We start from the raw sequence: 12,972 nt of genomic DNA on the forward strand, positions 1-12,972 counted from the left end.
GAGCCAACATCCTCAGGTAAGGTACATCAAGGTAGACCATTACAGAGTCAACATCCTCAGGTAAGGTGCATCAAGGTAGACCATTACAGAGCCAACATTCTCAGGTAAAGAGCATCAAGGTAGACCATTACAGAGCCAACATCCTCAGGTAAGGTGCATCAAGGTAGACCATTACAGAGCCAACATCCTCAGGTAAGGTGCATCAAGGTAGACCATTATAGAGCCAACATCCTCAGGTAAGGTGCATCAAGGTAGACCCTTACAGAGCCAACATTCTCAGGTAAGGTGCATCAAGGTAGACCATTACAGAGCCAACATCCTCAGGTAAGGTGCATCAAGGTAGACCATTACAGAGCCAACATCCTCAGGTAAGGTGCATCAAGGTAGACCATTACAGAGCCAACATCCTCAGGTAAGGTGCATCAAGGTAGACCATTATAGAGCCAACATCCTCAGGTAAGGTGCATCAAGGTAGACCCTTACAGAGCCAACATCCTCAGGTAAGGTGCATCAAGGTAGACCATTACAGAGCCAACATCCTCAGGTAAGGTGCATCAAGGTAGACCATTACAGAGCCAACATCCTCAGGTAAGGTGCATCAAGGTAGACCATTACAGAGCCAACATCCTCAGGTAAGGTGCATCAAGGTAGACCATTATAGAGCCAACATCCTCAGGTAAGGTGCATCAAGGTAGACCCTTACAGAGCCAACATCCTCAGGTAAGGTGCATCAAGGTAGACCATTACAGAGCCAACATCCTCAGGTAAGGTGCATCAAGGTAGACCATTACAGAGCCAACATCCTCAGGTAAGGTGCATCAAGGTAGACCATTATAGAGCCAACATCTTCAGGTAAGGTGCATCAAGGTAGACCCTTACAGAGCCAACATCCTCAGGTAAGGTGCATCAAGGTAGACCATTACAGAGCCAACATTCTCAGGTAAAGAGCATCAAGGTAGACCATTACAGAGCCAACATCCTCAGGTAAGGTGCATCAAGGTAGACCATTACAGAGCCAACATCCTCAGGTAAGGTACATCAAGGTAGACCACTACAGAGTCAACATCCTCAGGTAAGGTGCATCAAGGTAGACCATTACAGAGTCAACATCCTCAGGTAAAGAGCATCAAGGTAGACCATTACAGAGTCAACATCCTCAGGTAAAGAGCATCAAGGTAGACCATTACAGAGTCAACATCCTCAGGTAAGGTGCATCAAGGTAGACCATTACAGAGCCAACATCCTCAGGTAAGGTGCATCAAGGTAGACCATTACAGAGCCAACATTCTCAGGTAAGGTGCATCAAGGTAGACCATTACAGAGTCAACATCCTCAGGTAAAGAGCATCAAGGTAGACCATTACAGAGTCAACATCCTCAGGTAAAGAGCATCAAGGTAGACCATTACAGAGTCAACATCCTCAGGTAAGGTGCATCAAGGTAGACCATTACAGAGCCAACATCCTCAGGTAAGGTGCATCAAGGTAGACCATTACAGAGTCAACATCCTCAGGTAAGGTGCATCAAGGTAGACCATTACAGAGCCAACATCCTCAGGTAAGGTGCATCAAGGCAGACCATTACAGAGCCAACATCCTCATCTCCCACCAAGGCAGGGTGGCCCGAAAAAGAAAATATTTCACCATTATTCACTCAATCACTGTCTTCCCAGAGTTGCACTTACACTGTAGTTATAAAACTGCGACATTAAACCCCTCTTTCAGAGTGCAGACACTGTACTTCCCATCTCCAGGACTCAAGTCCAGCCTGCCAGTTTCCCTGAATCCCTTCATAAATGTTACCTTGCTTACACTCCAACAGCACGTCAAGTATTAAAAGTCATTTGTCTCCATTTGTTCCTATCTAACTCGCTCACGCAGACTTACTGGAAGTCCAAACTCCTTGCACACAAAACCTCCTTTACCCCCTCCCTCCAACCTGTCCTAGGCCGACCCCTACCCCGCCTTCCATCCATTACAGATTTATACACTTTCGAAGTCATTCTATTTCCTTCCACCCTCTCTACCTGTCCAAGCCATCTCAACAACTCCTCCTCGGCCCCCTGGATAATAGTTTTGGTAATCCCACTCCTTCTCATAATCTCCAAACTACGAATTCTCTGCATTATATTCACACCACACATTGCCCTCAGACATGACATCTCCACTGCCTCCAGCCTCCTCCTCTACTGCCTCCAGCCTTCTCCTTGTTGTAACACTCACCACCCATGCTTCACACCCATATAAGAGTGTTGGTATAACTATACTCTCATACATTCCCATCTTTGCTTCCAATGACAAAGTTCTTTGTCTCCAAGACACCTCAGTGCATCACTCACCTTTTTCCCCTCATCAATTCTATGATTCACCTCATCTTTTATAGACTCATCTGCTAACACATCCACTTCTAAATATCTGAATACATTCACCTCCTCCATACTCTCTCCCTCCAATCTGATATCCAATATATATATATATATATATATATATATATATATATATATATATATATATATATATATATATATATATATATATATATATATATATATATATATATATATATATATATATATATATATATATATATATATATATATATATATATATATATATATATATATATATATATATATATATATATATATATATGTATATATGCAAAACAACCACTGTGAAAGAATAGAGAAATTCCAAGCGTTTTCATGGCTACTCACATTATCAAGGAACTATGAAAGTAGAGCATCAAAGGAAGGTATATAAGGGGTCTAGCCCACACCTCACTATCAGATCCCACAACAGTTAAATACCTGACGTGCGACTCATAAGAAAGGGTACACTGCAGCAGGCCCGCTGGCACAACTAGACAGGTCCTTCACACAACCCACCAACAAACTATTCTACCCAAGAAATAAGAATTTAAAAAATTATTATTTGTCCAATGTATTATTAAATTCTTCCCAAATTCTATTAATTATAAATGGATCTAATTTATATAAACCAAAGGAAATATTCATATTATTGTCAAAACTACTTTTTATGAAACAAGATTCAATTATATTCCTGTCGACCATGGACTTGCTTGATACTACTTTCTCAACTTTTTGAAAATCAATTGGATGGTTAAGATCTCTTACATGAATAAATAGAGCATTGGAATCTTGTCCAGTTCTAATGCTATATTTATGTTGTTTTAATCTTAGTTCGAGATTTTTACCAGTTTGACCGTAATAAACTTTATCGCAAATTTTACAAGGAATCTTATAGACACATCCATCAGCATTTTGGGGGGAATTCTTTATCAAAAGTTTTTTTACTGTATCAAGATTTTTTAATACAACTTTAATATTAAAAGTCTTAAGAGAAAGGATATTAACCAAGTTTTTATGGTAAGGGAGAACTAACATAATTTTAGTTGAATTCCCCCCAAAATGCTGATGGATGTGTCTATAAGATTCCTTGTAAAATTTGCGATAAAGTTTATTACGGTCAAACTGGTAAAAATCTCGAACTAAGATTAAAACAACATAAATATAGCATTAGAACTGGACAAGATTCCAATGCTCTATTTATTCATGTAAGAGATTTTAACCATCCAATTGATTTTCAAAAAGTTGAGAAAGTAGTATCAAGCAAGTCCATGGTCGACAGGAATATAATTGAATCTTGTTTCATGAAAAGCAGTTTTGACAATAATATGAATATTTCCTTTGGTTTATATAAGTTAGATCCATTTCTAATTAATAGAATTTGGGAAGAATTTAATAATACATTGGACAAATAATAATTTTTAAAATTCTTATTTCTTGGGTAGAATAGTTTGTTGGTGGGTTGTGTGAAGGACCTGTCTAGTTGGGCCAGCGGGCCTGCTGCAGTGTTCCCTTTCTTATGAGTCGCACGTCAGGTATTTAACTGTTGTGGGATCTGATAGTGAGGTGTTGGCTAGACCCCTTATATACCTTCCTTTGATGCTTTACTTTCATTGTTCCTTGATAATGTGAGTAGTCACGAAAACGCTTGGAATTTCTCTATTCTTTCACAGTGGTTGTTTTGCATACATATATATATATATATATATATATATATATATATATATATATATATATATATATATATATATATATATATATATATATATATATATATATATATATATATATATATATATAAATATATATATATATATATATATTCGGCAAGAAGAGCAAGCTATTTAAGTCAAAATCGCAAATTTTACCAATTCTGCACGACACAGTCGCACTTCAGAAAAAACTCAGGAGTCTTCCAGGAAGTGACTGATAACATCACAACAATAACAATTGTGAACATTGTTGAACACATACAAAATAATTCTGTTTGAAGTACCGTTGCTCTGACGACTCACAGTGACTCCTGACTGCACAGTGTCAGTGTGCTACACTGTCACTGCAGGAGTCGGCTGACAACCGACAGCACCCGGGTAGATTCCCGGGCTTGGTGAAATATTTAGACCATATATCTACATATATCTACATATAGACCTGTCTTCAGAGTGGGTGATCATATTCACCTAAGTGGTAAGTAGATTGTTCTAGGTGGCAGCCTAGGGTAACACCACGACCCTAACTGTTCTAGGTGGCATCCTAGGGTAACACCACGACCCTAAATGTTCTAGGTGGCATCCTAGGGTAACACCAGGACCCTAACTGTTCTAGGTGGCATCCTAGGGTAACACCACGACACTAACTGTTCTAGGTGGCAGCCTAGGGTAACACCACGACCCTAACTGTTCTAGGTGGCATCCTAGGGTAACACCACGACCCTAACTGTTCTAGGTGGCATCCTAGGGTAACACCACGACCCTAACTGTTCTAGGTGGCATCCTAGGGTAACACCAGGACCCTAACTGTTCTAGGTGGCATCCTAGGGTAACACCACGACACTAACTGTTCTAGGTGGCATCCTAGGGTAACACCAGGACCCTAACTGTTCTAGGTGGCATCCTAGGGTAACACCACGACACTAACTGTTCTAGGTGGCATCCTAGGGTAACACCACGACCCTAACTGTACTAGGTGGCATCCTAGGATAACACCACGACCCTAACTGTTCTAGGTGGCATCCTAGGGTAACACCACGACCCTAACTGTTCTAGGTGGCATCCTAGGGTAACACCACGACCCTAACAGTTCTAGGTGGCATCCTAGGGTAACACCACGACCCTAACTGTTCTAGGTGGCATCCTAGGGTACCAACACGACCCTAACTGTACTAGGTGGCATCCAAGGGTAACAACACGACCCTAACTGCCCTAGGTGGCATCCTAGAGTAACACCAGGACCCTAACTGTTCTAAGTGACAAACTAGGGTTACACCAGGACCCTAACTGTTCTAGGTGGCATCCTAGGGTAACACCTCGACCCTAACTGTTCTAGGTGGCATCCTAGCGTAACACCACGACCCTAACTGCTCTAGGTGGCATTCTAGGGTAATACCACGATCCTAAATGTTCTAGGTGGCATCCTAGGGTAACACCTCGACCCTAACTGTTTTGGTGACATCCTAGGGTAACACCACGACACTAACTGCTCTAGGTGGCATCCTAGGGTAACACCAGGACCCTAACTGTTCTAGGTGGCATCCTAGGGTAACACCACGACCCAAACTGTTCTAGGTGGCATCCTAGGGTAACATCACTACCCTAACTGCTCTAGGTGGCATCCTAGGGTAACACCTCGACCCTAACCGTTCTAGGTGGCATCCTAGGGTAACACCCCGACCCTAACTGCTCTAGGTGGCATCCTAGGGTAACACCTCGACCTTAACTGTTCTAGGTGGCATCCTAGGGTAACACCACGACCCTAACTGCTCTAGGTGGCATCCTAGGGTAACACCATGGCCCTAACTGTTCTAAATGGCAAACTAAGGTTACACCAGGACCCTAAGTGTTCTAGGTGGCTTCCTAGGGTAACACCTCGACCCTAACTGTTCTAGGTGGCATGCTAGGGTAACACCACGACCCTAACTGTTCTAGGTGGCATCCTAGGGTAACACCGCAATCCTAACTGTTCTAGGTGGCTTCCTAGGGTAACACCTCGACCCTAACTGTTCTAGGTGGCATCCTAGGGTAACACCACAATCCTAACTGTTCTAGGTGGCTTCCTAGGGTAACACCTCGACCCTAACTGTTCTAGGTGGCATCCTAGGGTAACAGTTCGACCCTAACTGCTCTAGGTGGCATCCTAGGGTAGCACCACGACCCTAACTGCTCTAAGTGACAAACTAGGGTTACACCAGAACCCTAACTCTTCTAGGTGGCATCCTAGGGTAACACCTCGACCCTAACTGCTCTAGGTGGCATCCTAGGGTAACACCTAGACCCTAACTGCTCTAGGTGGCATCCTAGGGTAACACCTAGACCCTAACTGCTCTAGGTGGCATCCTAGGGTAGCACCACGTCCCTAACTGTTCTAAGTGACAAACTAGGGTAACACCAGGACCCTAACTGTTCTAAGTGACAAACTAGGGTTACACCAGGACCCTAACTGTTCTAGGTGGCATCCTAGGGAAACACCTAGACCCTAACTGCTCTATATGGCATCCTAGGGTAACACCTAGACCCTAACTGCTCTAGGTGGCATCCTAGGGTAACACCACGACCCTAACTGTTCTAGGTGGCATCCTAGGGCAACACCAGGACCCAACTGTTCTAGGTGGCATCCTAGGGTAACACCACAACCCTAACTGTTCTAGGTGGCATCCTAGGGTGACACCAGGACCCTAACTGCTCTAGGTGGCATCCTAGGGTAACACCAGGACCCTTACTGTTCTAGGTGGCATCCTAGGGTAACACCACAACCCTAACTGTTCTAGGTGGCATCCTAGGGTAACACCAGGACCCCAACTGTTCTAGGTGGCATCCTAGGGGAACACCACAAACCTAACAGTTCTAGGTGGCATCCTAGCGTCACACCAAGACCCTAACTGTTCTAGTTGGCACCCTAGGGGAACACCACGACCCTAACTGTTTTAGGTGGCACCCTAGCGTCACACCAAGACCCTAACTGTTCTAGTCCTGGTGGCACCCTAGGGTGACACCAAGACTCTAGGATGCTTTTCTAGGGCAATTAACTTGATAGCTTAATACTCTGTTGTTAATAACTCTAAATCTAGAATTAATAACACTATCCTAGGATTATAACTCTCTCTAGAGAGAGATAGACAGTGTTATCCTTGGAATATATTTCTCTAGAGATAGATAGTATGTCATTGGTGTCAGCTATGGTCTGTATAAGTTGAATCATGTAGAAATAAACATTATTATTATTATTATTATTATTATTATTATTATTATTATTATTATTATTATTATTATTATTATTATTATTATTATTATTATTATTATTTACTACAGAATTATGCCAATCCAATGTTCTCTTGTGTACAGTTTGTACACTCACTGTTCTCTTGTGTACAGTTTGTACACTCACTGTTCTCTTGTGTACAGTTTGTACACTCACTGTTCTCTTGTTTACAGTTTGTACACTCACTGTTCTCTTGTGTACAGTTTGTACACTCACTGTTCTCTTGTGTACAGTTTGTACACTCACTGTTCTCTTGTGTACAGTTTGTACACTCACTGTTCTCTTGTTTACAGTTTGTACACTCATTGTTCTCTTGTGTACAGTTTGTACACTCACTGTTCTCTTGTGTTCAGATATGTACACTCACTATTCCGTTATGTTCAGGTATGTACACTCACTGTTCTCTTGTTTACAGTTTGTACACTCACTTTTCTGTTGCGCTTAGATATGTACACTCACTGTTCTATTGTGTTCAGATATGTACACTCACTGTTCTATTGTGTTCAGATATGTACACTCACTGTTCTATTGTGTTCAGATATGTACACTTATTAGATAAGTCACGGGTCGCTAAATTTTACGTTAAGTGTACATGTGTGTGAGTGTACAACTCCTGTATCACCAAGGGAAGTACATCCACGGTTTACTCGTGTACAGAAATGTACAATCATAAGTCATTCGTAGCGAGAGTAGCAAAACTTCACTTAATGCACAAGTGTACATATGTGCTAATGTACACATGATGCATCACCATCCCTTGTACACTCAGTTCTCACGTGTACGGTAACGTTCATTTAAGTAATTACACCACCACCACTAGTGTACACCACCACCACTAGTGTACACCACCACCACTGGTGTACACCACCACCACTGGTGTACATCACCACCACTGGTGTACACCACCACCACTGGTGTACATCACCACCACTGGTGTACACCACCACCACTGGTGTACACCACCACCACTGGTGTACACCACCACCACTGGTGTACATCACCACCACTGGTGTACATCACCACCACTGGTGTACACCACCACCACTGGTGTACATCACCACCACTGGTGTACACCACCACCACTGGTGTACACCACCACCACTGGTGTACATCACCACCACTGGTGTACAACACCACCACTGGTGTACATCACCACTGGTGTACACCACCACTGGTGTTCACCACCACCACTGGTGTACATCACCACCACTGGTGTACACCACCACCACTGGTGTACACCACCACCACTGGTGTACACCACCACCACTAGTGTACACCACCACCACTAGTGGTCACCACCACCACTGGTGTACACCACCACCACTGGAAGTGCACGACAGTGACCTCCACACTGGAGGAGAGAACACCAGTACCTGCCACCACCACACTCACTCACACACTGACCACTTTACACCTTGTACACCTACCTTTATCCACTTTAACTTACCCTATATCCACTTTAACTTACCCTATATCCACTTTAACTTATCCTTCATCCACTTTATCCTACTCTTTATCCACTTCATCCTACCCTTTGCTCACTTTATCCTACACTTTATCCACTTATCCTACCCCTTATCCACTTTATCCTACCCTTTGTCCACTTTATCCTACCCTTTATCCACCTTATCCTACCGTTTATCCACATTATCCTACCCTTTATCCAATTTATCCTACCCTTTATCCACTTTAACTTACCCTATATCCACTTTAACCTACCCATTATCCACTTTAACCACTTAGACGTTCCTTTACATGCCTTCAAGGGGTCGTATATTAGTGGCAAAGATCTTGTTCCATGGATCAGTTCCCTTGGATCAAATCCGATAAGCACATGAGTGGATATGCAAGTGCTCTTTGTACCACTGCAAAATAATTGTACCACTATTGTACATTACACACCGATAAGCACTAACGTCCCATAACGTAAAAATCTTTGAAAGGGTTCTGAGAAGCAAGATCTTCAACTACCTAGATACCCATCACTTACACAACCCAGGGCAACACAGGTTTAGAGCAGGTTGCTCCTGCCTGTCTCAGCTACTGGACCACTATGACAAGGTCCTGGATGGTCAATCCTGCCTGTACCAGCTACTGGAACACTATGACAAGGTCCTGGATGGTCAATCCTGCCTGGCTCAGCTACTGGACCACTATGACAAGGTCCTGGATGGTCAATCCTGCCTGGCTCAGCTACTGGACCACTATGACAAGGTCTTGGATGGTCAATCCTGCCAGGCTCAGCTACTGGACCACTATGACAAGGTCCTGGATGGTCAATCCTGCCTGTACCAGCTACTGGAACACTATGACAAGGTCCTGGATGGTCAATCCTGCCTGGCTCAGCTACTGGACCACTATGACAAGGTCCTGGATGGTCAATCCTGCCTGGCTCAGCTACTGGACCACTATGACAAGGTCCTGGATGGTCAATCCTGCCTGGCTCAGCTACTGGACCACTATGACAAGGTCCTGGATGGTCAATCCTGCCTGGCTCAGCTACTGGACCACTATGACAAGGTCTTGGATGGTCAATCCTGCCTGGCTCAGCTACTGGACCACTATGACAAGGTCCTGGATGGTCAATCCTGCCTGTACCAGCTACTGGAACACTATGACAAGGTCCTGGATGGTCAATCGTGCCTGGCTCAGCTACTGGACCACTATGACAAGGTCCTGGATGGTCAATCCTGACTGGCTCAGCTACTGGACCACTATGACAAGGTCTTGGATGGTCAATCCTGCCTGTACCAGCTACAGGAACACTATGACAAGATCATGGATGGTCAATCCTGCCTGTACCAGCTACTGGAACATTATGACAAGATCATGGATGGTCAATCCTGCCTGTACCAGATACTGGAACACTATGACAAGATCATGGATGGTCAATCCTGCCTGTACCAGCTACTGGAACACTATGACAAGGTCTTGGATGAACACTCGTACCTGTCACAGCTACTGGAACACTATGACAACGTCTTGGATAGTCAATCCTGCCTGTCCCAGCTACTGGATCACTATGACAAGGCCTTGGATAGTCAATCCTGCCTGTCCCAGCTACTGGAACACTATGACGAGGTCTTGGATGGACACTTGTACCTGTCCCAGCTATTGGAACACTATGGCAAGGTCATGGATGGTCAATCCTGCCTGTACTAGCTACTGGAACATTATGACAAGATCATGGATGGTCAATCCTGCCTGTACCAGATACTGGAACACTATGACAAGATCATGGATGGTCAATCCTGCCTGTAACAGCTACTGGAGCACTATGTCAAGGTCATGGATGCTCAATCCTGCCTGTCCCAGCTACTGGAACACTATGACAAGATCATGGATGGTCAATCCTGCCTGTACCAGCTACTGGAACACTATGACAAGGTCTTGGATGGACACTCGTACCTGTCCCAGCTACTGGAACACTATTACAAGGTCTTGAATGGTCAATCCTGCCTGTCCCAGTTACTGGAACACTATGACAAGGTCTTGGATGGACACTTGTACCTGTCCCAGCTATTGGAAAACTATGGCAAGGTCATGGATGGTCAATCCTGCCTGTACCAGCTACTGGAACACTATGACAAGGTCTTGGATGATCACTCCTGCCTGTCCCAGATACTGGACCACTATAACAAGGTCTTGGATGGTCAATCCGGTCTGTCCCAGCTACTGGAACACTATGACAAGGTTTTGGATGGTCAATCCTGCCTGTACCAGCTACTGGAACACTATGACAAGGTCTTGGATGGTTAATCCTGCCTGTCCCACCTACTGGAACACTATGACAAGGTCTTGGATGGTCAATCCGGCCTGTCCCAGCTACTGGAACACTATGACAAGGTCTTGGATGGTCAATCCTGCCTGTACCAGCTACTGGAACACTATGACAAGGTCTTGGATGGTCAATCCTGCCTGTACCAGCTACTGGAACACTATGACAAGGTCTTGGATGGTTAATCCTGCCTGTCCCAGCTACTGGAACACTATGACAAGGTCTTGGATGGTCACTCCTGCCTGTCGCAGCTACTGGAACACTATGACAAGGTCTTGGATGGTCACTCCTGCCTGTCCCACCTACTGGAACACTATGACAAGGTCTTGGATGGTCACTCCTGCCTGTCCCACCTACTGGAACACTATGACAAGGTCTTGGATGGTCACTCCTGCCTGTCACAGCTACTGGAACACTATGACAAGGTCTTGGATGGTCACTCCTGCCTGTCCCACCTACTGGAACACTATGGCTAGGTCCTGGAAGGTCACTCGTACCTGTCCCAGCTACTGGAACACTATGACAAGGTCTTGGATGGTCACTCCTGCCTGTCCCAGCTACTGGAACACTATGACAAGGTCTTGGATTGTCAGTCCGGCCTGTCCCAGCTACTGGAACACAATGACAAGGTCATGGATGGTCAATCCTTCCTGTACCAGCTACTGGAACACTATGACAAGGTCTTGGATGGTTAATCCTGCCTGTCCCAGCTACTGGTACACTATGACAAGGTCTTGGAAGGTCACGCATACCTGTCTCAGCTACTGGAACACCATGACAAGGTCTTGGATGGTCAATCCTGCCTGTCCCAGCTACTGGAACACTATGACAAGTTCTTGGATGGTCAATCCTGCCTGTCCCAGCTACTGGAACACTATGATAAGGTCTTAGATGGTCACTCGTACCTGTCCCAGCTACTGGAACTCTGTGACAAGGTCCTAAATGACCACTCGTACCTGTCCCAGCTACTGGAACACCATGACAAGGTCCTGGATGATCACTCGTGCCTGTCGCAGCTACTGGAACACTATGATAAGGTCTTGGATGGTCACTCCTGCCTGTCTCACCTACTGGAACACTATGACAAGGTCTTGGATGGTCACTCCTGCCTGTCCCACCTACTGGAACACTATGACAAGGTCTTGGATGGTCACTCCTGCCTGTCCCACCTACTGGAACACTATGACAAGGTTTGGATGGTCACTCCTGCCTGTCATAGCTACTGGAACACTATGACAATGTCTTGGATGGTCACTCTTGCCTGTCCCACCTACTGGAACACTATGGCCCGGTCCTGGATGGTCACTCGTACCTGTCCCAGCTACTGGAACACTATGACAAGGTCTTGGATGGTCACTCCAGCCTGTCGCAGCTACTGGAACACTATGACAAGGTCTTGGATGGTCACTCCAGCCTGTCTCAGTTACTGGAACACTATGACAAGGTCTTGGATGGACACTTGTACCTGTCCCAGCTACTAGAACACTATGGCAAGGTCATGGATGGTCAATCCTGCCTGTACCAGCTACTGGAACACTATGACAAGGTCTTGGATGATCACTCCTGCCTGCCCCAGATACTGGACCACTATAACAAGGTCTTGGATGGTCAATCCGGCCTGTCCCAGCTACTGGAACACTATGACAAGGTTTTGGATGGTCAATCCTGCCTGTACCAGCTACTGGAACACTATGACAAGGTCTTGGATGATTAATCCTGCCTGTCCCACCTACTGGAACACTATGACAAGGTCTTGGATGGTCAATCCGGCCTGTCCCAGCTACTGGAACACTATGACAAGGTCTTGGATGGTCACTCCTGCCTGTCACAGCTACTGGAACACTATGACAAGG

The sequence above is a fragment of the Cherax quadricarinatus genome, chromosome 93 (genome assembly GCF_038502225.1).
Source record: "Cherax quadricarinatus isolate ZL_2023a chromosome 93, ASM3850222v1, whole genome shotgun sequence".
Taxonomy (NCBI): domain Eukaryota; kingdom Metazoa; phylum Arthropoda; class Malacostraca; order Decapoda; family Parastacidae; genus Cherax; species Cherax quadricarinatus.